Here is a 24,496-nt window from a genome sequence, read left to right on the forward strand (position 1 = left end):
AAATGGTCAAACTGCTTTCTAAGTGTTCATAACTATTTAAAACTTCCAGTAGCAAGTAAGAGTTATTTTCCCCCCCATCTTTTACTAGATTTAATTTATTTAATTTACCAGATTTAATTTATTGTAAGATTTAAAACTTTTTATTTATCTAAGAGAATCTCATTTTTGATCTCTATTTGCGTTGGCCTGATTATTTGTGTAATTTTGGATGCTTTCCTGTATTTATTAGCCATTTGTGTGTCTTTTCCTTTAATAAAAGGAGAATATTAAGATTTTTTTCTTAATGATTTGTATAGGTTTCTGAAGATTTCTTTAAATTTTAAACATAAAGATTTTGTAATTTATTTTCATTGTGAGTACCTTCTACCGATTTCTGTTTTTTTTTTAAACTTTAATTTTTTGCTCTATGGGAAATTTTAATTGTAAGTTGTTCTTTTATAGCCTTTGCTTACTGTATCATACTTAAGAAATTTTCCCTTGATATTAAGAATATATTCCCTGATTTTTTTGTTCCAAAAGTTAAAGGCTTTGTTATCAAATTACCATACTCAAATCAACTGCAATTTGTTTTGATGTACAGTATGAGGTAAAGATCTAATGTTTTTTGATATATGATATGAAGTAAAGATCTAATGCTATGTTTTCTATATGGATAACCAATTGTACTGTCAACATGTTATTGATCGTCTATTATTTTTTCACTGACTTCTATTCTGACCTTCGTCATACACCAGGTTGCTATATGTGAGTGATCTGCTTCCAGCTTTTCTAGACTCTTTCTTTGCCTTTCTTCTATCACTGTGAAAATTCCAGTTTCTTAATTATTAAAACTTTATAATATAAAATATTAATATTTAACAGGGAAATTCATCCTTAAATGTATCTTCTTCAATTTGTCTTGGCTGTTCTTGGTTTTTACTCTTTTAGATAAATTTTAGTATCTGCTTGTTATTTATATATATATGTAAAATATATAAATACATATAATCTATATATACATATATAACATATATACATAATGTGTATATGTGTACACACACACACACACACACACATATATATATATATAATGCCTTGTTGGCATTCCAACTGACACTGCATTGAAATTTTAATTTGGGGAGAATTGACATTTTTGCATTATTAAGTCTTCCCATCCAGTTAGATATATCTTCCCATTTATTTAGTTTTTTATGCCCTTTATTAATTTTTTATTTTCTTCATGAAATTTTACCCACATTTAATTAATTTAAATGAATTATCAGGCTCGTTAAAGTTTTGTTGCTATTATAAAACTGTCTTTTAAAAGTATTTTCAGTAATTAGTTGTTACTGGTATATGTGAATGCCATTGATTTTTGTATGTTGACCTTATGTCCAGCAAACTTGCTGAACTCTTTGAATAGTTCAAACAGTAAATTCTTTTGTATATTTGTACAGAGACACTTATCTTTGCAAATAATGAAAGGTTTAATTTTTCCTTTTAAATTTGTATGCCTCATTTTTTTATCTTGACTTACTGTGTTGGTTAGGATCTCTTATCCGATGTTGAATTGTGGAGATTGGAGTCAGAGGTCTTTAACTGGATTTAGAAACTTCCCTTCTAGTCCTAGTTGGCTAATATTTTTCAGTTTTTGGTTTTTTAATGAATGAGTATTGAATTTTACTGAATGTCTCTTTTCTGCACTTATTAAGATGGTCATGTCTTTTTTCCTTCTTTAATATATTAAACTGCTGGATGTTCTGATTTTGAACCATTCTTGCAATCCTGAAAAAAAAATTCTTCACTCTTGGTCATATTGTCTTTTAAAAAACTGAGCTGAATTTGATTTGTAAATTAAGTTATTTAGGATTTATGTTAAAAGTCAAATTGACCTGTAGCCCTCTCATGTCAAGCAGAGCACGCTGCTCTTCTGTCCTGCTCAGAGGTGGTTTTATTTCCTGATATCCTCTAATCACATTGTCAGCTCCCAAGTCTGAGGTCCTACAAACCCTCTCATTGGGCTGTGTAATTGCTCTTTTCTGGTACACAGAGGTGTTTGTATTGCTTTTCTTTGTTTTCATGTTTATCTATTTCCAGTGTGGTATGGATAACACCTTTCTATTCCTGGACTCATTCTCTTCTCTTGCCATAGTATTGCTTCCCATGGCCATCCAGTTTTAGAGACTCAGTGGAAAACTGTCTTTACAGTGTAATAGATAACACCTCTGTCTTGCTGCCATGATCAAAATTTAAGAGGCACATTCCTAATTTTTTATATAAATTGTTGGTGAAGGTATTGGCTGTGCTTTTCAGATAATGCTACATTCTGTAGCAATTCAACAAAAATCATTCATGTTTACAATCCAAAATGGTATGCCAATCTCCAACACACGTTTGATATTTTTCATTATCACTCCAACTAGGGCTAGAAGTAAAATGATTTCTTTAAAAATGGATTTTGTGCCAGCACTAAGTTCAGCAGCACATGCTTTTAGGGGAAGAATTCTTTGTTGTTTCTTTGACTAGTTTTTTTTAAATGCCCTAGCTTGGCATTTCAACCTTTTCAAAGAGTATGTTATTGATTGAAGTTGATAATTGTATTATTTCCAGGCCCTTATTCATTTGTGGCAGATAGAAAGAATGACATTTGTATAAACAGGTACTTCAGATTTCAGGACATTTTTGCTAATCTAACTCTAACCGCCTATTTTAGAATATGTTCAGCACAGTTAGGCCAAGCTTCATGTATATAATTAACTTTGCAAAGTTTATGTTTCCTGTAGACCTTTTGAGATATGTTGCAATCTAAGCTTGTTATTTTTTGCTTAGCATGCCGAAGTTGTTTTTCCCATAGAAGTGATATAAAAACATTTATCTCTCTTTCTAGACTAATCCATAAACCTTATTTAGCCCAGATGTTAGAAGAAGCATGTCCATGCAACCACTTATACATAGTATACAATTCCTTTGTCAAATGGATTCCGAGTCTCAACTAACTGCTTCTAAAACCATCTTCATTTCTTTGCAGGTGAGATATTCACAACATGGGCAATTTTAAAAATCAGTTTGAAAATAAAATTGTCTGTTATGCTGTGTTTCTTAACTGTCATTATTAAAACTTTATTTCTTGCCTTTTCAAGATTAATATATGACTCACACATTGTCACTATATTTATTTAATAATAACTGTGTTTAGTAAATGTCTGTTTACTTATAAAGAGTTTAGTGATTCTTAACTTTCACCTACTTATTCTCAGAGCAAACGAAATGAATCAAGAGCTTCTTGAAGATTTGAAATCTCTGCTGACTTTGAGTAAGTGTATAAGCACCATTCATTGCTAAAGTAACCACAAAGCATGTTTTTAAAATAAATAATTTTTTCTCCCTTCTTTTGCATTCTTTCTTCTTTACATTTTTCTCTTTTCTTTCGTCCTCCCTCATACAATTTTCTTTATCATTTTACTCTCTCTTTTCCTTTTTCCTCTCTCTTTTCCTTATGGCTTCCAAAGAAAGGCATATGGTGTTGTGACCTTGTTAGGGGAAACCACTATCTAGGTTGAATTGGATTCACAGTGTTCTATATTTTTGGCAAAGGTTTAGGATAGCCAGACATGTCTGAATATAAACAGTTCCCCCAAAGTGAGTTAATACTTCAAATTCTCTCTTTATGGTTAATTTAAAAGTTAGGCCAGATGGTAGGCCGTTATCTTTTTTTTTCTTGGTGGGAATAAAATACAGGGAAGCATTTTATTAAACAGTTGTTAAGGATCAAGATTTTCACAGACCACTGAATACTGACAAGTTAACTATGTGAATCTCTGTTGAGAGGACAGTTCTTGGCCTTTGATATATCTGAATTATTGGGATCATGAACTATATGCAAATGGATCAGATTAATGGGATCTTTATGAATTTTCAAAAAGAATCAGACACACAAAAAGCCTTACAAACAGAAGAAGTAAGGTAGTATTTAAAAACAGCACCTTAGGATCTAGTTTCATCCCATCTTTTCCCTTAAATGCCATGACAAAAGTTAAAAGGGGTCCTGTCCCTTCTGAATGCTGGGCTTCTCATCTAAATTTCAATAAAAACCTTGCAAGATGGGAATTTGGAAGAGTCTGTGTGAGTATGTAAATGGGTGGGTGTGGGCACATGCGGCCTGCATGTGTGTGCCCCCGTGTGTGTGTGGAGCATGTGTGAGAATGCATGCACATGTGTGGGGTGGGTCACTATGTGTGCATGCATGTGAATGCATTTGCCTGTGTATGTGTCTGTGTGTGGTGACTGTGTGTCTATCGTGTGTGTATGTGTGCCTGTGTGTGTACCTCTGTGAGTGGTTGTGTCTGTATGTGAGTGTGTGTATGCCCATTTGTGAATGTGTGTGTGCCTGTGTCTGAGTGTGTGTGCGCCTGTGTGCTGCAGGCGGGAGAGGCTGCTCCGGCTCGGCGAGTGGCAGAGCAGTTAGTACGAAACTAGTAGTAAGAAAGGAAGCTGAGAAGAGGCTGGGAAGAGACAACCGACCTCATTAACAAAAGCTCAGTTTTGTCCCTGTGGACCTAACCAGCAGAAGGCACGGGTGAGCGGTGGCTGTCCGCCAGGGAGGTCGGGCTCCTTGTAAACAGTTGAAGGCATCTTTATCATGCCCTTCTCAGGGGGAGTCCTGAGGCTTGGCACTCAGGAAGTTTGCAAAGCTGCAGCAGCTACCTTGTAGAAGATCAGCAAAGAGAGCAAAGTATGTATGTGAACTTCAGTTCTGTATTTTTTGTGAGGTGGGTTAATGGATTTTTAGTAAAAAGAAATCTCAAACACAGCTGACCTGAAAGACTGGAATTTCAGCTCTCTTTCTTCCCGGGGTTCTTTTTCCTCCCCCTTCCTCTCAAAGCCCTTTAAACCAGATTGCCGGGTCAGTGACTCTTATCCTGCCCGCCAGTTTCAAGGGTTTCTAGCTTTTTTGGCTTGGAAAGGAAAACTACTACCTGTAAGTATCTGTTTTATGTGTTTCTTTTCATCGTGACTGTGAATGTTCTGTTAGTAGAATGCCCCAGAGACTGTTTATGGGATATCATTAATGCCAAGTAACAATGCAAGGCATCTGCAAGAGTAGGCTTGCAAAAGTTTAATTCTCCTATTAACTCAGATGGTGGCAACTTGCAGTGTTAGCAAACCAAATGCCAAAAACGGGATTCTTTTTAGTACGTGACACAAATTTCTAACTCTCTTTTCAGTCCATCCGCGCTGGCACTGGCCAATGAAATAAGCATTTTTTAACTGTGTAATTTTTTTCTCTGAAATTAGAATGTTTCTTCTCAGCTAAATGAAATGTCAAAAGGAAAAGACACAGAAATGAACAAAACAGATAATATCCTCATGGTACAAACATAGAGAAATTTGGATGAGATGATTTCGGATACCTTTGCTTTAGTTTAGTTATATTTGGAGACATGTTTTAAAAACATGATTTCTATTTCATTTTGGGGAAGAGCGATAGTGCTGGGGGGGCAAAGAAATGGCATTGTTCGGAAGTTTTGGACTGATTTTTAGGCTCTCTCTGCTCAGTACTGAGATTTGGTCCAGAGACTTTGGTGCTTTTGTAAAGAGTTTCTTTTCATTTTATTTTGAAATCCAGGAAACAATTTCTGGCTTACGGAAATAGTTCATTGTTTTTAAGGTATTTAATTTTAATTTTTGATTATTTTGTTGTTGTTGTTACTATTGCACCCAGTCTTGTTGCTTGGTGTGCATTACAAAGCTTAAAATGAGCATTTCCGGGAGCCAATTGGTGTTTATAGCCTGGGAATCTTGCTGGAGAGATTAACCTCTGTGGGGCTGCTTTACAGACCAGAGCTAGTGATTCGAATGCTCTTCAGGTTTCTGCTCTGGAAAACTGACACCCGCTGTTCCTGACTCTAGGTAAAGCTTGAAGAGCTGTGTCTCAGCCCCCTGCTTACACTTGATAAAGGTGCCTTCAGCGCAGCTCTAGGAAACTTTGCTGTTTCTCTTCATCAGGCATTCTGAAAACCTACTATGTGTAAGAACCCCCATTTGCTTGGTGAAAGGCAGGTTCTCAGTCCCCAGGCCCAAAGGATTTTAAACCTGGAGTGGTGCCAGGAATCTTCCCAGGTGATTCTGAAGCAGGTGGGTCACACTTGGGTAAACATTGCTCTACATTATCCTTGACATGAAATTTTTGTCATGTACTTGGTTAATATTAAACCTTATATCTAAATAAGAAGCCTGAGTTTGAGCTGTTGTTGAGCCTAACTTCATGTACAACGTGGTTTTGCATGCTTGACTGACAAACCAGGGCTTTTAAATCAGTTTTCCACCAACCTCATCTTTTTTTTTTTCTTGCTCCCCTTCTCATCTCTGCCTTTTCATTCCCACAAGGAAAAAAAGGAGTTGAGCAAAGGGACCTGCCTACCATGTTCCCTGCTTTCACATGTTGGGCTGTATGACCTGATCTGCCCCCGCATGGCTAAGCAATGTTTGTTTTGGAAACTTTAAACCCAGGACTGTTCTTAATTATTTCCCAGCCTCCGGGGGCTGCTGGGCTGCTGGAGTTGGGCTAGGCTGAGTTGGGGGAAACTGAGCTGGATTTCATGGAATGGTTCAGGAGCCTCGTTCCTAGAAAATGATTTTTGGATTGGAGCATCCCACAGGGATGAGAAGAAACAAAGTGATTCCTCCATGGTGTTAAAATATACGAAAGTCAGAGCTCAGCTTCCATCCCCATCCTTGCATTTTCTGGCATTTAATATTGATATTAAAAAGAAAACTGGACAGGGCCATCAGAGCCCCTTCCTTTCTTCTCTTTCCTCATTCCAACTATTTAGGTGCACCTGCTACATGCCAGGCTCAGTGCTAATTTCTAAGGATTTCAAAATGCCCACTGGGAATGGTGTGCACAGGGTGCTTGTCTTCATAGTGTTTCAAATCTTAGCTGTTGCTAACCAGCCTTGGAAGAGCCATCTAATCCCTCAAAGCTTCACTTCCTCATCAGTAAAATGAGTCAAATTAAATGAGTTTCAGTGTCTTCCTAGCTCTGATATTCTGACATTCATAGATATGACTCAGTCTTCTAGACACAGATATGGGATATGAGAGTTTTTCAGCATTTACTTTGAGAATAGGCCTAATTTGGCTAATTGCTTTTCTTCAAAAATTTTCAGATGTATTTCTTTCTCTCACAAAGAACCATGACCGCAGGCATATTGAGTTAGACAAGTGTGACCTTTTCAGGGCATGTAGCCATTCCTTACAATGGGATCCTGTAACTCCCTGGAAAGGCTGTTTCCCTGGGCCAGGTTACATACGAGGGCAGCCTCTTATCTTGTCTGAATCTGATGTCGCTACTCCTTTGGAGAGCTGGGTGGTCTGAAGAGGGCTTGGCAGCTTCCACACATGCACAGCTTGCAACCTGACCCTTTCATTCAAGTGATTCAACAGCTTTTGTGCTACCAGGTGAGAGGCTTCAACAGACATCTTTGAGGGGCTGAGTGAAACAAAAAACAAAAGAAAACCCACTCCCTAATGAAATACTGTCTGTACTATATTTTGCCTGTAATGCAGCTTCTCTCACTGCAGTGACTGGAGTGCCATTTCAAAGGGCTCTAAAACTTGGCCATCAAGATAAGAAATTATAGCTATGATTTATGTGCTTTTCTGACAACATCGCCTCTAGCTGTCTGAAGATAATATGTCTGAGTGGAAAACTATTGACTGGAGGACAGGGATCTTGCTAAGTAAGAATATTTTTAAACAAATGTTCATTGCCTCTCATGGGTAAGTTTTGCAGAAGTCAAAATAGTTTTGTTTTCTCCCTTAAACCTGCCTATTTATGGAAGTGATGATAGGTGGGGAAAATGTGTATTAAAAAGTGATGCCCAAAATGCTCTTTTTGTGCATCATCCAAAGGCTGCTAAGATTGCATGTCACTTTTCACTCTCAAGTTTATCCTTGAAACTTTCTTATCTGGCTCCCTAGCAACGGAGGACTGATAAACGCTCCAGGAACGACTGAGCCTCAAGTCCTTTATTGGGTGTTCTGCTTCCCTGGAACTCTTCCCTGCTTTCTATCAAACATTATCAGCTGCTTAGTACTTACAGATGCTCCGTGCACTCTTCTCTTAAAATAAGTAAGCCACAACTTTGTCTCATTAGCTCACAGGCACTGCCATGGTACCTTCATTCTAAGGCCTACAATTCTTGTTAGCACAAAAATGATTTATTTGGTAAATTACAAACTCAAACTACGGTAAAGTTAGGAAGATTGCAGAAAGGATAGATACCGCAGATGAAAATTCATCCAAATATTTAAAATTTGTTAGGCATTTCCTATCAAATCTCTTTCATAGTACAGATTTTTTTTTTTTTGTAAAAGTGATCTTACACCTTAGAAAGACGACAGAGCAACAACACAACAGCAATACTTTAATTCTGTTTTACCTGAAAGTCCCTCTTCATTATTACATGGTAGGATGGTTCCATTTTACCCAATAAGCATTGTGATTGTTTTAAAACCAGAAGGTAGTATTGATGCAAGAGCCCAAATGTTAAATCAGAGAGGTGCAGTAGGAAAAAATAATGACCTTTGAAAAAATTTCACCTGGGTTCTAATCCTAGGCTACAATGTTCTTTGGTTCTGTAATGTTGGCCAAGTTACTCAGCCGTTTTCCTCGGGGTAAAATGAGGGCATTGGTATTTACCTCACTAGATGTTTGTTTATGGAGCATGATGGTCAAGTGTTTAATAAATATTTCTTCTTTGGGAGACGGCTAATACAGGTGTAATGGCTGAAAAGAAAACAAACATGGCAAGCGACTTAATTTATAGGTGAAAAGAAAAGAGAAACGGGAAATAAAATTACATTCCAGATCCCAATGTCTGGGCAGAACAGATCTCAACCCACCACTCCCCTGGCCTTTAACTCTGATCAGCAGCCTGGTTTTCACTTGATTCTTTTATTTTTTTTTCTGAGACAGAGTCTTGCTTTATCGCCCATGCGGCAGTGCAGTGACGTGATCTCAGCTCACTGCAACCTCTGCCTCCCTGGTTCAAGCCGTTCTCCTGCCTCAGCCTCCCAAGTGGCTGGTACTATAGGTGCCTGCCACCACCATGCCTGGCTAATTTTTTTGTATTTTTAGTAGAGACAGGGTTTTGCCATGTTGGCCAGGCTGCTCTTGAACCCCTGACCTCAGGTGATCTGCCCCCCTCGGCCTCCCAAAGTGCTAGGGTTACAGGCGTGAGTCATCACCCCTGACCCTCACTTGATTTTTATAGACGGAAAGCCTGAAAGAGATCCGTTAGCTCACAGACTATGAAATTGTTTGGTATGGAGAAATCAAGGGCAATGTGAAAATCATTCTGTCTTCATTTTTTACTGACCCTCCTTATGTAGGTGTTTTAGATAAATGCACAAGGAGATGCATCATTTTGTTTTTCTCAAGATTTTGCTCCATTGTAGCAAGGGGCCCCTCAGGGGTAATGTTTATCTGAGAATTTGAAACTCTGGTCTTATGCTGTTGTGAGCCTGTGAACCATCACCAAAGGAAGGACATATTCTTTCAAACATGTGGAGAAGCATGTACTCTCTCTCTCTCTCTCTCACCATTTTAAAAAATAGGTCTGGTATTTGCATTTAGTCGGTCACTCAACTGATATTTATTGAGCTTCTCTGTGAAAGAGTCAATGATCAGCACTAGAGAAACTTGGGTGAACAGAACAGTCATGGTTATTATCTTCAAGGAGTTTGTAGACCAGGAGAAACAGCAGACTTTTTTTTTTTTTTTTTTAATGGCTGCAAATGATGACAAAATGCTTATAGATATGCAACATATGGCAAAGCGTATTTCACGATTCTATGTGAACGGATAAAACTGGTTTGGGAGGTTGAGGCCTGAAGAATGGCCAGAATTTAGCCAGGTAAATGGGGTGGTTGATGGCAGTGGGGAAGGGCATTCATTGCAGGTGGAATAGTATGGACAAAACCTGCAAAGGCTTGGAAGCTGGGTTTGGCAATATGGTGAGTTTAAGGATGGGAAGAAGTCCAGTTTTACTAGCATGTCAATGGCAAGGAGGAGAGTCATGCAAGAAGAGGTTAGAGAGGTGTGCAGGGGACAATCGGGCACAGTTAAAAGTGATCCCAGAAAGTACCTAATCCACACTCCTTCTCTGAAACAAAGAACCCTGTTCTGTGTCTATACCTCAGCTCTTGCCATTATTGGACAACACTGAGGGAAAGTCCTTTCTGAAAGTTAAGTTGAGGCTTTCACACATTCTTCCTGGTTCCGTACCCTAGAACCATCAAGTCACTCCCGTTCAAACATCTAAAGACAGACTATTGTAAAAAATAAAGTGCTGCCAAAGCAGATCTCTTCTTTTCCATACTATGCGCTTGGTTTTGGGAAATGTAGAGTTACACAATTTTGCTTATTGGAAGCTAACTTACTGGCTCAGTGCATCATTCCAGGCTCTGATTATCAAAGCTGTGGGTCTTGATTGTGTCCTCAGTGATAACAGTTAACCCTCTTGGATTTGTGCTTTCTGTGAATGGGATAAAGCTTGTCTTCTATATCTTTGTTTAAAGATTTAGGAAAATGTTTAACCAGAGAGAACCAAAAACAAGCTATAAGGCACAACTCTAAATTTTTCTAATGAGAAAATGATGTCCCTAACCTCTCTCTTTTGTTTCCTTTTAAGGAGGAAACTAGTTACTAGTCTCTATAACCCAGAATCACAGACATCTCTAAGTTTTAATAGAAAGAACTCAAAGATATCAATGTGTGTTGGTGTTCTTGTTTTTTATGAGAATGCTTAAGGCACAATAATTGCTGATTTCATTTATTTATACAAAAGTTGAACTCATATTACATGCAGCAGAGAGTGTTGTCCTTCTGTCTTGAAGACACATAGGCAAATAGGTACGCTACCAGGTAAGATGTGATAACTGCCCTGTGATGGGTTTAAAATAAAATATGATTGGGCCGGGCGGCAGTGGCTCATGCCTGTAATCCCAGCCACTTTGGGAGGGCTAAGGTGGGCAGATCACGGGTCAGGAGGGATCAAGCTTTCCTGGTACATGGTGAAACACAGTCTCTACTAAAATACAAATAATTAGCGGGCATGGTGGCGGGCTGCCTTAGTCCAGCTACTCGGGGGCTGAGGCAAGAAATGGCGTGACCTGGGAGGCGGAGCTTGGCGTTGAGCCAAGATCGCAGCAGGCACTACAGGGCCTGGGCACATAGCCAGACTCCATCTCAATAAATAATATAAATAATAAAATAAATAAATAAAATAAAATAAAATATGATTCTTCTGCAATTGGAGGAAGGAAATCTTTCCAGATGAAATGATGAGGTCTTAGGGAATCCTGGATGAGGCATTTCTTGAGGGGTTAATAAATGGGAAGGATCTCAATAAGGATGGAAGCAAAGGCATTCCAAGCATATAAAATAGCCCCTTTTAACGTGAATCCATTGTCATTTAATGTACTGTGATATAAAGACCCACTGTTCCCCAGCAGTCAAGCCATCAACCATCCGTTTCAAATTACAGACGCAATTACCTTTTGCTTTCCTCATCAGTCATTCTTCATACTTTTCTTTCCTTTTAATATTTTCTTCATCTTAAGAATATCAGGCTCCTGCTGACTACATGTCATGGCTCAGTCACTTTGGTCTTGTCAATGACTGTGGCCTCTGCTACCTACTTTCACACGTTAGATCTAAATGAGACCACACAGCATTTTATAAAAATGACTTTACTTAAATTTTGAAAAATAGTCTTTGTCTCAAGTCCTTAGAAATTTCGGAACAATAAAAAAAAGCTGCTGGAGGTGATGATTGGGGATTAAAAGGTCACTCGAGGGTGATTTATCAGTGAGAGAAGAATAGGAGTTAAATGGCCATTTGATTACATTAAATAGTACCCAAAGAGTTTAACACTGCATTTTGTATCCTATTCATAATCCTGTTTACCGTGTAACTCTGTTAAGACTTCCTCCTGGTGTCAGTAAGCTGATCTTCCAAATTCTTAAGACATTACTACAGCAAAGGAAATGAAATAAAATATGTAGCCACATAAACCCACATTTAAAAATCAGTTAGTAATATACTCTGGACTTAGAGTTTGGCAGCAGGATGGGATGACAAAATTCCTCAGACAGGACTAAAGGACTAGCTTTGCACTTTTACAAAATCTTTCAGAAACCCCAGATGGAACCAATTTTGTCTTTCTCATTTGTCTGTAAAGCCTCTGTGGTGCTGATTTGACTGTTCAAGCTAGGAGGTGGCAGTGCACCAGGTGTACCATTTAGCACTCAAGATACTATGTGGCCTCACAATCCATCACTCATGGATTGTTGGTGAATTGCTTTACTGAAAACTATTGGTCTTCATTTACCCCCAGTAGAGACATTTCCTGATCTGTAGCTTTGTAAGTTGCTTTTGTGCCAGTCCCTCGATAGTGCATGGAAATCCTAGGACATGGGATTCACTGATGGGAAAACTCTGGGGTCCTTGCATGTCCCTTCCCCCACTTTAGTTTTTTTCCATGTGAAGAATGGCAAATGATATCAACCATGTGAGTTAATGGAGATATGGTCAGAGATCATATAGTGTTTCACAACAGGCTTGAACATTCACAGCAATGCTCGGAGGCACCTAGTCTGAACTGTTAGCTCTGTGGCCAGAGAGATCTGACATTAAGGCTTTAAAAGCTAAGATTTGTCCAGGAGTGAAAGAAGTTGAAATTCCATGTTAATTAACAACAGCCAAGTGTGGTGGCTCGTGCCTGTAATCCCAGCACTTCGGGAGGCCAAGGCAGGCAGATAGTTTGAGCCCAGGAGTTTGAGACCAGCCTGAGAAACACAGTGAGATGTGATCTCTAAAAAAAAAAAAAAAAAAAAACCAGGCATGGCGACAGGTGCCTGTAGTCCCAGCTATTCAGGAGACTCAGGTAGGAGGATCACTTGAGACCCAGTGGTCAAGACTGCAGTGATCTGTGATCAAGCCACTACATTCTAGCCTGGGCTACAGAGTAAGACCCCATCTCTTAAAAAAATACATAAAAGCTATCTTCACAACCCCATGAAGTTAATATTATGAATCCCCACTGTAAGATGATGAATTCAAGACTGAGAAATTTTAAACAAATTTAATTATATTGTAGATTGAGCTTCTTCTGCAGACACTAAAGTGTTCAGAAGGTGAGTAGTTGACTTAGTGTTTATCTTTAGTTCAGAGGATTAAATGGGTCTTCCTACAATGAGACATGTGAACTAAAGGTGACCTGTGTTATGCATTATTATCATACTGTCTCTTTATATAAAAAATCCATTTTATTTTTTAAAAGTAGTCAATTCCTTTTCCCCTCGGAAAATTGATTTTTATTTTTTTTGTTATTGAGTGGGAAAAGCCAGATTATTTATCCCATGGAGAAAGCTGGAGATAGTAATATGGGCTGAAATGAACAAGATTGAGGTCCATGAACATGTCGAAGAGTGTTATATGGAGTATGGGATGAGGGCCATTGTTTCACTGAAAAATTAACAGAAGTAATTGACACATTAGGAACACAGAGGGGAATTACGCTTATAGAATGATGTGAGAGACTTTTAATTTACAGATCAGAAGGTTTAAATTTTTCTTGTTTACAGCAGATGATTAAGCAGATAGCCTCCAATCTCCTAATCTGCTCAATAATGATTTAGTATTTTATGATTTTAGAGAGATCTATTACATACTGCCTAAACCTAAATATCCACTTCTACCTTGTCTTAAAACATCATTCTATAAAGAAGCATGAAAAATATTAGCCTTATGAATAATAAAATTTATTGTTATAATGTATGGACTTATCTTTGTCTTTAAAGATTCACAGCAAGGGACAAAGTTAAAATGCAATAGAAATTAGTGGTAGCACAAAATTTTAGTAGTTAAACTTCATGTTAATTTCTTTCATTTTAGGCTTTGCTTCCTTTCTGACAATTTTGCTAATTTAGCAAAGATTTTTCTCAACATAGGAGAAAACTAAAGCCAGGGAAGGGATATACAAGGACCCTAGAGGCCTCCTACCAAAGAATCCCATTGCCTATGATTTCCATGCACTCTGAGGTAACTGGCACCAAAGCAACTTACAAAGCCACAGATCAGGAAATATCTCTGTGCCACTGACTTGTATACTTACATCTCACACATGGCACTGGCTTTCCAGGGATGGCCATCCCAGTTATGCTGCCAATGAAACGTTCGCTCATGATGCCTCCTTGGAGCTTCCTGCCTTTCTTTACCTTATGTCAGACTCTCTATCTAGGACCATCCTATCTTCCTCTCCTCTTCCCAGCCCTCACCCAACCAACCACCTCCACACTGGGTCTTGCTTTTGGGCTCTTCCTAGTGCTGTTCTTGGAGGTGGCATCCCCAGCCCTAGTCCCACTGATGCGCTCCACCCTGACTAAGAGACTTACTGAGTCTGATGGTTGTTTTAGACATGCCAAAGATCCTAACTTCAGTCTTTGGACACCAAAGCTCCTTTTACCTCTTCTCATACTTAGAGGAGAATAAAATAAAATGCAGTTATTAATACAGTTAATATTTGCAGCAGTGGTTCTCCATCCTGGTTGCTCATTAGAATCACCTGGAGTACTTTTAAATTCAGATGCCTGGGCCCCACTCAGACAAATTAAATCAGAAACTCTGGGAGTGGTGACTAGGTGATGGTAATATGAAGCTAAAGAGGGAGCCCGCTAGTGTAGGAGTGGCAGTAGAGACAACTCCTTCATCTTGGTGTGTTTCCCATTCTCATTAATAGCACGGACCCAGTAATCCCTCATAAGAATGGTTTGCTTCTTTCTAGGACAGAGGAGTAGGTCTGAAGCCATGAGCGTGAAGTTTATTGGCAGCCAGTACTTTTCCCCAGGCCATGGGAATCAGCCCCCACATTGCACAACTCCGGGAACACTGTTCACGTTGTGGTCTGTGTAAACAGCATAAATGGTGCCCTGGAATTTGGTGTGCTGAACTGAGCAAAAACAAGTAAAGGAGTCTCATCACCTTTGGCCAACACCGTAAAGGACAGGTCAGTTAGTATGTTTTCCCACAGAAATATCTTCCACCATGATGAGTTTCTGCCATGCTCAGGGACATTACAGTTTGAACTGTATTTGTCAGCCTATCTGGACATTGCGCCTACAGTAAATATGTTTCTACCTCTAGACAAAATTCTTGCAAACCAATATTTTGAATATAGCCTATTTGTGTCTTGGAGACTCTAAGAAGGTGTTTTAGCCAAGACTGCTTGTGTGTTCCATACTGGTTTCACTTTTGAAATATTTCTCTGACTTACTGGTGTTTGCAATTCTTATACCATGTAATTTTTTACATTGCTGTATCCTCCTGCATGTATTTTTTCAACAAATGAGACATCTAATCAGACATTCAGATACTTTATTTGCAGCCTGTGATGTTTATGGAGGTTTTGTTTTTGAACCAGTACTTGAAGCACTTTTAATTGCACTGCCTGAGAACACCGGCATTCTCCACAGCCCACTCCCAAATTCTGCCAGAGTGAGCAGGTCAAGTTTCGCTTTTCTTAATGCCATTAAGCTCAATGAGCAACACTGCATCAGAGACTCTAGCATGTGTGGCAGAATGGACACTGGCATGGGTGTGCAGCCACACGTGGTGTCTCACTGTGAGGACATGGCCTGTGAGACACCAGGGTGGCCCTTGAGTAGCTGGGGGTCAGGAGATCCCCAGAAGAGACAGTCCCCAAAAGCCAGGAAGTGTGATGAAGAAAAACCCTCTGTGATTTGCCTTGTTCCTTTTTTGTTACTGATGGCCCTCCACTACTCTAGAGAAAATTCTCTAGCTGTGTGTGGGTGTCACAGGAGAGTCAATTCATCCTGAACCATGAGACATGTCAAAAGATGGCTCAACTCATAACTTTTATGAATTAGTAGACTTTAATTTTGAGATGTTTTAGGTTTATAGAAAAACTGAGCAGAAAGTTCAGAGTTCCTATATACTTTCTCACTTCCCAACCCCTACTTTCCATTATTATTAATGCCTTGCATTAATGTGGTGCATTTGTTACAATGGATGAGCAACTATTATTATCTAAAGCCTATATTTTACAATAGGGTTCACTTTTTGTGTTGCACATTCTACGTTTTGTTTTTGTTTTGTTTTGAGACGGAGTCTCACTCTGTCGTCCAGGCTGGAATGCAGTAGCGTGATCTTGGCCCACTGCAACCTCTGCCTCTCGGGTTCAAGTGATTCTCCTGCCTCAGCCTCCTGAGTAGTTGGGATTACAGGTGCCCACCACCACACCTGGCTTATTTTTGTATTTTTAGTAGTGACAAGGTTTCGCCATATTGGCCGGGCTGGTCTTGAACTCTTGACCTTAAGTGATCTGCCCACCTCAGCCTCCCAAAATGCTGGAATTACAGGTGTGAGCCACCACACCCCGCTGCATTCTTTGGGTTCTGACAAATGTTTAATGACATATATCCACTATCACAGTGGTAGCTTTTAAAATAAATTTTAGAAAAAATTTTCTTCAATAGGTCTGGAATAGAAAGGGGCAGGAAGGGAACTAACTTTGGCTGAGCCTTGCTCTATGTGTGTGCTGGCAACTTTGCTTTACATTGACAGATAGTATCACATTTAACTAGTGTAACAACCCTGAAAGGTGTCAATTATTGTCTTCATTTTGTAGATGAGGAAACAGAGCCCAGGGAAGAATAGGAACCTTGCTCAAAGAAATTATGGAACCAAGATAGGTGCACAGGTCTGGTAGAGCTGATTAATAGGCTGGTCTCTGATTATCTTTCTTTTCCTCTCCAAACCTGCATCAAAGAATTAAACTCTCTTATCCTCCTTTTTTAGTGCTACTGAATCATAAAATTATTTACAAAGTTATTTGTAAAAAAGAAAAATAATAACAAATAAAGTGTGTGTAAGTCATAGCTGAAGACCTCAAAATTGTGCTAAGATCCTCAACAGGGAAGAGCATTAAGACTCTTATTAGACTCCTTGACCAGGCTTGATGGCTCATGCCTATAATCCCAGCACTTTGGGAGGCTAAAGCAGGAGGATCACTTAAGGCCAGAAGTTCGAGACCAGCCTCGGCAACATACTGAGACCTTGTTTCTACCAAAAAAATTTTTTTTAATTAGTCAGGCATGGTGGCGAGTGCCTGTAGTCCTAGCCACTCAGAAGGCTGAGGTGGGAGGATTGCTTGTGCCCAGGAGTTTGAGGTGGTAGTGAGCCATGATCAAGCAAGTGTACTCCAGCCTGGGCAAAAGAGCAAGACTCCGTCTCTTAAAAAAAAATAAGAAAATTCTCATTAGAGTTCGATTAAGCCTCTTTGTTGGTTTTAAGTGTTGTGCTTTTTTCTTTTTTTTTTTCTTTACTACATCTCAGTATATGATACTATGCTTTACATTCCTCACTTTGCATTAATGGGTAAAGCAACAACCAATTGTCTAACCCTTGACAAATCAGCCTCAGTTTCCTCATCTTGATCACCCTATGGTAGAGCAAGGAACATGCTTTCAGGCACCTGGGCTCTCCAAGCTGTCTGCTGAGATTGGAATACCACATACTCTAGTTATAAGAATTTACCTTAGACAAATTATTTATCTATTTCCTTAGCTGTAATATAGGAATAATAATAGAATTGAGTTCATACATTGTAGTGAAGGTTAAATGAGTTACAAGAGTGCCATGTACAAAGTAAGTGCGTAATACATGCTTATTATTGTTATTATATGTAAAATTTGGATAAGCTCCTTCTAACTCTAGAATTGTATGATTTTTCATATACTGTAACTTAGGCTCCAATAACATTGCACTTTTTGTCATTTACCATAAAATTTCTTAGGTCGTCAAAAGCAGACCTTTACATCAGACCTCTTTACAAAAATATTCATGGTGGTCGATCCCTTTTCCACTACAGACATCTGTGAGTTTGAGTTTTATCATGAGCAAGGAATGCAAGTGAGATGATCAAGGTTACATCACAGCTTGAGGAACAATGCTGAATAGTTTTCTGAATGTCTGAGCAACCTTTTCCACGATGAAGTGTTTCACCCTGAATAGTGGAAGTTTCTTTAAGAGTATACTGGTGAGTTTGATAAAATCATTAGAGCATTTTGCTCCTATGCTATCACAGCAAATACCATTTTATTTTTGTTGTTGTTGTTGTTGTTGTTTTAAGCCAAAGCAAGCTTATTAAGAAAGTAAAGGAATAAAAGAATGGCTACTCCATAGACAGAGCAACACTGAGAGCTGCTGGTTGCCCATTTTTATGGTTATTTCTTAGTTATATGCTAAACAAGGGGTGGATTATTCATGCCTCTTTTTTTTTTTTTTTTTTTTTTGAGATGAAGTCTCGCTCTGTCGCCCAGGCCAGAGTGCAGTGGCGTGATCTCAGCTAACTGCAACCTCTGCCTCCCCAGTTCAAGCAATTCTCCTGTCTCAGCCTCCTGAGTGGCTGGGATTACAGGTGCACACCACCGCTCCCTGCTAATATTTGTATTTTTAGTAGAGATAGGGTTTCACCATGTTGGTCAAGCTGGTCTCGAACTCCTGACCTCGTGATCTGCCCACCTGGGCCTCCCAAAGTGTTGGGATTATAGGTGTGAGCCATGGGGCCCGGCCCATGCTTCCCCTTTTTAGACCATATAGGGTAACTTCCTGACATTGCCATGGCATTTGTAAACAGTCATGGTGCTGGTAGGAGTGGGAGGGTAGCAGTGAGGATGATCAGAGGTCACACTTATCACCATTTTGGTATTGGTGAGTTTTGGCCAGCTTCTTTACAGCAAACTGTTTCATCAGCAAGGTCTTTATGACCTGTATCTTGTGCTGACCTCCTCTCTCATCCTATGACTAAGAATGCCTAACCATCTGGGAATGCAACCCAGTAGGTTTCAGACTCATTTTACCCAGCTCCTGTTCAAGATGGAGTTGATCTGGTTCAAATGCCTCTGACATTTCCCCCCTCCCTTTTATAAGAGAACCCTTAATCTTAAGAGTTGTAGAGGGACGAAGATCTGTATTTTGTAACTTCTTCAGGCTGAATAGGGGTGATGATATTCATGTCTAACTATGAGGATCTCTTGTATTTGGGGTAGAGAGGAGCTCAATCAGAAAGCTTCAGTATGTCAAGGGCCACTCATAACTCTGGAGTTCCAACAAAAGGTGATATCTAGAAGATTAATAAATGTTTAAGAAAATGTTGAGTAGGCTTATTCTGCATTCCTAAACAAAGAGTACAACAGCAATATATTCCACAACAGTAAGGCAAAATAAGTAAAATTGTCTCAAGTAAACTAAATTAGAAGATTTTTTCATGAGCTGGGCAACTGTTGGAACCAAGCCGATATGGGGTTGTTAGCTGATTCTAATATGTGCCCAGAATTAGAATATTGATCCAGATTTTTACATTACCAATCCCTCTTGTTTCTTCTGAGCAGCAGCCAGAAATCAGTGGTTTGTCCACAGGAATAAGGAGTCAGTCTAAATTGCAGAAAAATACTCAAAAAACAACTGATGAGACTAGAATCTAATCAGGTGTACCATAGTTTTTGAAAGATAATTTCTCTCTCCATTTTCACTAAAGATAAATCATGGTAAGTCCGATTTGCTTTATTATACTTGGCCTGATTATTTGTATGAAGTGCAGCAAGAATAATTATTTTTCACATAGGCTTTTTAAATTGGCTTTGATGGAACTCTGTTCCGTAAGGAATCTCAAATAAGACTTTTTTAAAGCTGAGACCGGCCATGGGTTTGTACCCTCAAATACCTGTGAGTTGGGTAAATTCCTCTCCTCCTGAGGTCCCAAGGTAACTTGGAGCTCCTGGGCCTGTCAGAAAGTGGCATTCTTTATTTACCACCAGGTCAGGAACTCTGTACAGAAACTGTGTAGACAAGGTATGAGGCCATTTTTTGCAAAGGACTTTTATTGGCTTTACCAGTCAAGTTTAATTCCCCAAAGGAAAGCACACCATTCCAGTCAAGGACTTGGTAAAATGACCAATTTCTCCAACTGTGTCCTGTTACAAAAGAAAACAGATTCTTATTGCATTTATGCAAATAACTGTATTGCCATAAGTTAAGAATACTCAAAACTAGTTTCCAAATTCTGGCGAAATCAGGTAGACAGAAACAAACATGCTCCAAATTTTGTTCATAGGAGTATACTTTACTCAATTGTTAAAAGCTGTAGATAGCTCAGAAGAAAAGTTTTCTTGACTCTAAAAAACAAAACAAAGGATCAGCAACGTTTTAAGCAAAAGTAGAAAATCACTTCAGTCTTCTATTAGTTCAGTCCATGCAGTTAACTCCTGTCCTGCTTGATATTTGTGAACATTTCAGCTTTCCATGAGAGTCCTGAAAGTTGCTTTCCTCTATTCTAATGTGACAGTTGCCAAAGTTATTAGAAACCTGCATTTAAGAACACCTGTCAAAGTGCTATAGCTGATTATAAGAGGATTAAAACAAGACAACAATTGTCAGTGGATGATAAAACGCCTTAGGGCAGCCACTATTAAAGCCACAATTGGCAAGGAAATTTTGTTTACCTCTGTGGCATACAACAATTTTACATAACAATTATAGCTATTAATAACATATACTAAGTCATATTAGAATTATAGGAATTTTTCCATTATTTTGGAACACATACCAGTAACGTATTTATATAAATACAGCCCAAAGGAAGCCAACACTGTTTTATATTTGACAATACTTTCTGTTTTTATACCAAATAAGCCAAATGTCACTGTTGTGTTAATGTACTATTAATGTTAAATCCAATTCTTAATAAAACCTTATAGACAAATGTATTTAATCTTAATCAGTTTGAACCATAAGTCTCATAAATTTTTATAACCCTTTAAAATGTTTGTGAAAGAGCAGATCAGTGCTCTAAGAAAAACCTGTTGTGCTTTTATTTCAATATTCAATTTATAGAAAAACTGAATAATACCCCTTTATCTTTAGCCAATGTGTTCACACACAGAATCTCTTTTACAATCAATTTTTTACAAACCTTCCACAACTTGCTTAAACCTTCAGCTTTATCCTATGTAACTTAAAACAATGCTTTAACTTTTTAATCTAGGCAAGAAAATCCACATTTCCATGACTTCTTATAGTCTTTTACCAACAACACATTTTACTTTCTTTACACGCCTTACATGTCAAACTGTTTTTATTTCCCAAAGATTAGTTAAGTCACACAAACTAAAAGGCATTACACTTTTTACTTTTCTAAAAAAATATTTGATTTAAGCTCTTATTATTTTTAAGCCAATTAACAAAAGCTCTTTTATATTACACACACAACACATATAAATACACAGAAGACAAAGGACTCATTTCCTGATCCAGGATTGAACCCTGAACCCAGGTCACCAATGTGAAAAGAGAAAGCAGGGCCACATGGTTACAAGATCAAGCTCCCAAGGATGTAATTGACTAGTTTTCCTGGCTGTGTCTTAGACAGCAGGCTTATGGGGTCCTAGGTCTGCATTCTATCCTAAGGTATCCCTCTTTCTGACAGAAAGATATGGAAAGACAAATTCATAGCACAAAGTACAACAGATTCACTACAGTTTAAGACTAGCCCTCATGAATTCTTTTTTCCATTAATCAAAACTTTATGGAGGAGATAAACAGTAATTTTTACCATTCATTCAACCAGGGTGCACAGAGAGAGAGAGAGAGAGACCAGAAGTCTGACTGGTAAGAAATTCTTACCCTTTTCCTGGCATGCCAGGCTTCTGGGTTTCCTTTCTCTGAGTGGCCCTAGTAACCCGGCTGGCTGCACCACAGCCCTGGGGGCGAAGCCACAGCATGAAGGAAGGCCAGAGTAAAATATGTGTGACAAAACACAGACATTAGCCCCTCTGCTTAGCACCTAGTATCGAACTGACAAAGCTCAAACGTGCCCCCAGCTGGGCCCTGTCATTGTTAATCCAACCTCTGACCAGGAATTTCAACTTGTGGTCTCTGGGCAAAATGGTCACCCTGAGTAATAGTAAAAATAGGAAAGGGAAAGGAGAGAGAGAAAAGCATTGCCTGTGGCAGAGTGGGGAAGGTGAAGAGCCCAGGGAGGCCAGAGAAAGACCCACCCATTGCAGTGACACTGAAAAGTTCAGGGGGCAGCTTGTCAGTAGAGGAGGGATCTTTCAAGGCAGTTCCATCGGCTCTCAAGTTTCCCCTTAAGTGGGAAACTTGTTCCCATGTCTCATGATTCTGTACGTGCCTAATTCTGTCACCCATAACCATCAGCAAAGAGTGCAAGGCAGATTAACCCAAAGAAAATAACATCCTATAGTGCCAAACCTGTTCTTAGCTGAGAGGGACTTTACTGGGAGGGGCCTCTAACCCCCTAAATCTTAGGAAAGACTCTAACCTTCGTAAGTTGGGTCTCAAACCCAAGTTCGGGTAAGCGTCCTTGCCTTTTATTAAGAGGGTCCTTTAACCCACTTTATCTTAGGAGAGACTCTGACTCTCCTTAGTTGGGTTTCTAACCCAATCCCATCATATACTCAGGTAAATGCACCCCACCTACCCAAAGTCAGCCAATTTGTGCGTGCAAATGATTTTCCTTTGGGTTGGAAGTCTTTTCATTATCATCCCTTTGGGGTTTGCAGAATAATGTTACTGGATCCCACCACTAACCCAGAGTTAGCCTTTGGATCGGGAGTTTTTTCAGTATTGTCCCTTCCATAGTGGCCAAAAAGATGTTACAGGAAAGGGATCCCAATCCAGACCCCGAGAGAGTTCTTAGGTCTCGCGCAAGAAAGAATTCAGGGTGAGTCCATAGAGTAAAGTGAAAGCAAGTTTATTAAGAAAGTAAAGGAGTAAAAGAATGGCTACTCCACAGACAGAGCAGGCAGCAAATACCATTTTGTATTGTAAAATGCTGATTATAAATCTCCCTCCCACAAGACCTCAATCTCTTAAAGATAGAGTTACCTCTTATTGAACTTTTTCTTGCACAGTGCCTCCACTTTTTCTCACAAAAACTCTTTGCTTCTGACATAACATCTACTTGTTGATTCCTTGACTATGCCACATTCTTTCTCTCCATCTTCAAACATGCCCTTCTCCTATGCACCTTTCTCAGTACTAGGTTTTCTTTCAAATTTAACTCTTTCCCCTTCTGGGAAGCATACCCTAGGCCCAGTTTGAGTCAAATTCTACCCTCCTATTTAGTCCTATACCATAAAATATATCTCACCATTGCTGCACTTACCACCCTTGCTGTTTTGTTTTGTTTTTCTGAGGCAGGAGCTTGCTGTGTTGCTCAGACTGGCCTTGAACTTCCGGGTTCAAGCAATCCTCTGCCTCAGCCTTCCTAGTTGCTAAGACTACAGACATGTTCCCTGGTGCTTGGCATTACTGCCTGTTTTGAATCATTCGTTTATGTTTGTCTTTCTGAATTATACTATAAACTCTATAAGGGCAAGGATTTTTTTTTTTTTTGGCATTTTTGTCTTCACAATCCCAGCGCTTTACATAGCACTTGTCCCTAAGTGAGTACTCAGCAATCGTTTGTACAATGAATGAACACATGATATGTCATACTCAAAGAGCTAAGATGCATTCTGAAAATTGAATTGGTCTCAAAGATGAATTCCTGGACATGATCTAATATGAATTTAAACAGAATCTCACTTTTACACAGTTTGGTGGTGTTCCATTGTAAATTAAGAAATGAAGAATTCACTCAAGAAGAGGAAAATTCATTTCAGTTGGTGTGACACTGGTGGGGAAGGCACTAGGTGTGAGTTTTGGTACATGCCCACAGTAGGTCCCTGATGAAGAATGGGGCACACCATGGTAAATGTGAGTGAGTTCTCACTCTGCTTAAGTTATTCAATTAAAGCAACCTGTTGTGAAAATTTGTATGGTACAACCCTCTGGCTGAAAGCAACATGATTTTAAATTATGGCCACTTCCTAACTAATCTTCATGGAAATGCTTTTGATGGTCTAAGAGGCTTTGATAGTCATTAAAAACAGAACTGTAAGTTGAGGGCACACATTTTTTCCCTCTGTGATCAGTTTTCTCTACCTTTGAAGGTAGCTTTAGTAGAAGGCCTCTGTAGAAACAGGCAGATGTCTGGTTTCCAAGGGGTATCCTGGAATTTGAATTTCTGAAGTAAACTTATTAGGTATATATTTATTGGGCATGGCCAGAAATGTTTTAGATACCCTTTGGCCATTCTATATTTTAGTCATTTTAATTCTCTAACCTTGTGTCTCTTGAATGATTTCTCAAACAACACGTTTTGTTTTGGTTTAATGTAAAAGAACAAAAGACATTTTCCATAAGTTTGCAGACTTTGGGTTTAAAAAGTCTCCTTTCTGCAAGACTTCTTAGAATCTTTAATATAGACATAATAGGCCGGGCGCGGTGGCTCAAGCCTGTAATCCCAGCACTTTGGGAGGCCGAGACGGGCGGATCATGAGGTCAGGAGATCGAGACCATCCTGGC

General features: G+C 39.0%; 1 protein-coding gene across 9 annotated transcripts in view; it reads left to right on the top strand.

Annotated features, from left to right (window-relative positions):
• Positions 1-3,249: 3,249 nt before the first annotated feature.
• FREM1 (FRAS1 related extracellular matrix 1) overlaps positions 3,250-24,496 on the top strand; it is a 178,862-nt gene continuing 157,615 nt past the window's right edge. For 4 of the 9 annotated variants that reach the window (XM_017867165.1, XM_017867171.1, XM_017867172.1 and 1 more), the window contains exon 1: positions 4,399-4,711. The gene's annotated coding sequence lies outside the window, so the exon portion shown is untranslated. Of the gene's footprint in view, positions 3,293-4,398; positions 4,716-4,878; positions 4,958-14,831; positions 15,054-17,936; positions 18,105-24,496 lie in introns of those variants that run through there. The other 5 variants (XM_017867166.1, XM_017867167.1, XM_017867169.1 and 2 more) reach the window with 5 other exon arrangements.

Source organism: Rhinopithecus bieti, unplaced genomic scaffold (assembly GCF_001698545.2).
Source record: "Rhinopithecus bieti isolate Rb0 unplaced genomic scaffold, ASM169854v2 scaffold_3067, whole genome shotgun sequence".
In the NCBI taxonomy this organism is placed as follows: domain Eukaryota; kingdom Metazoa; phylum Chordata; class Mammalia; order Primates; family Cercopithecidae; genus Rhinopithecus; species Rhinopithecus bieti.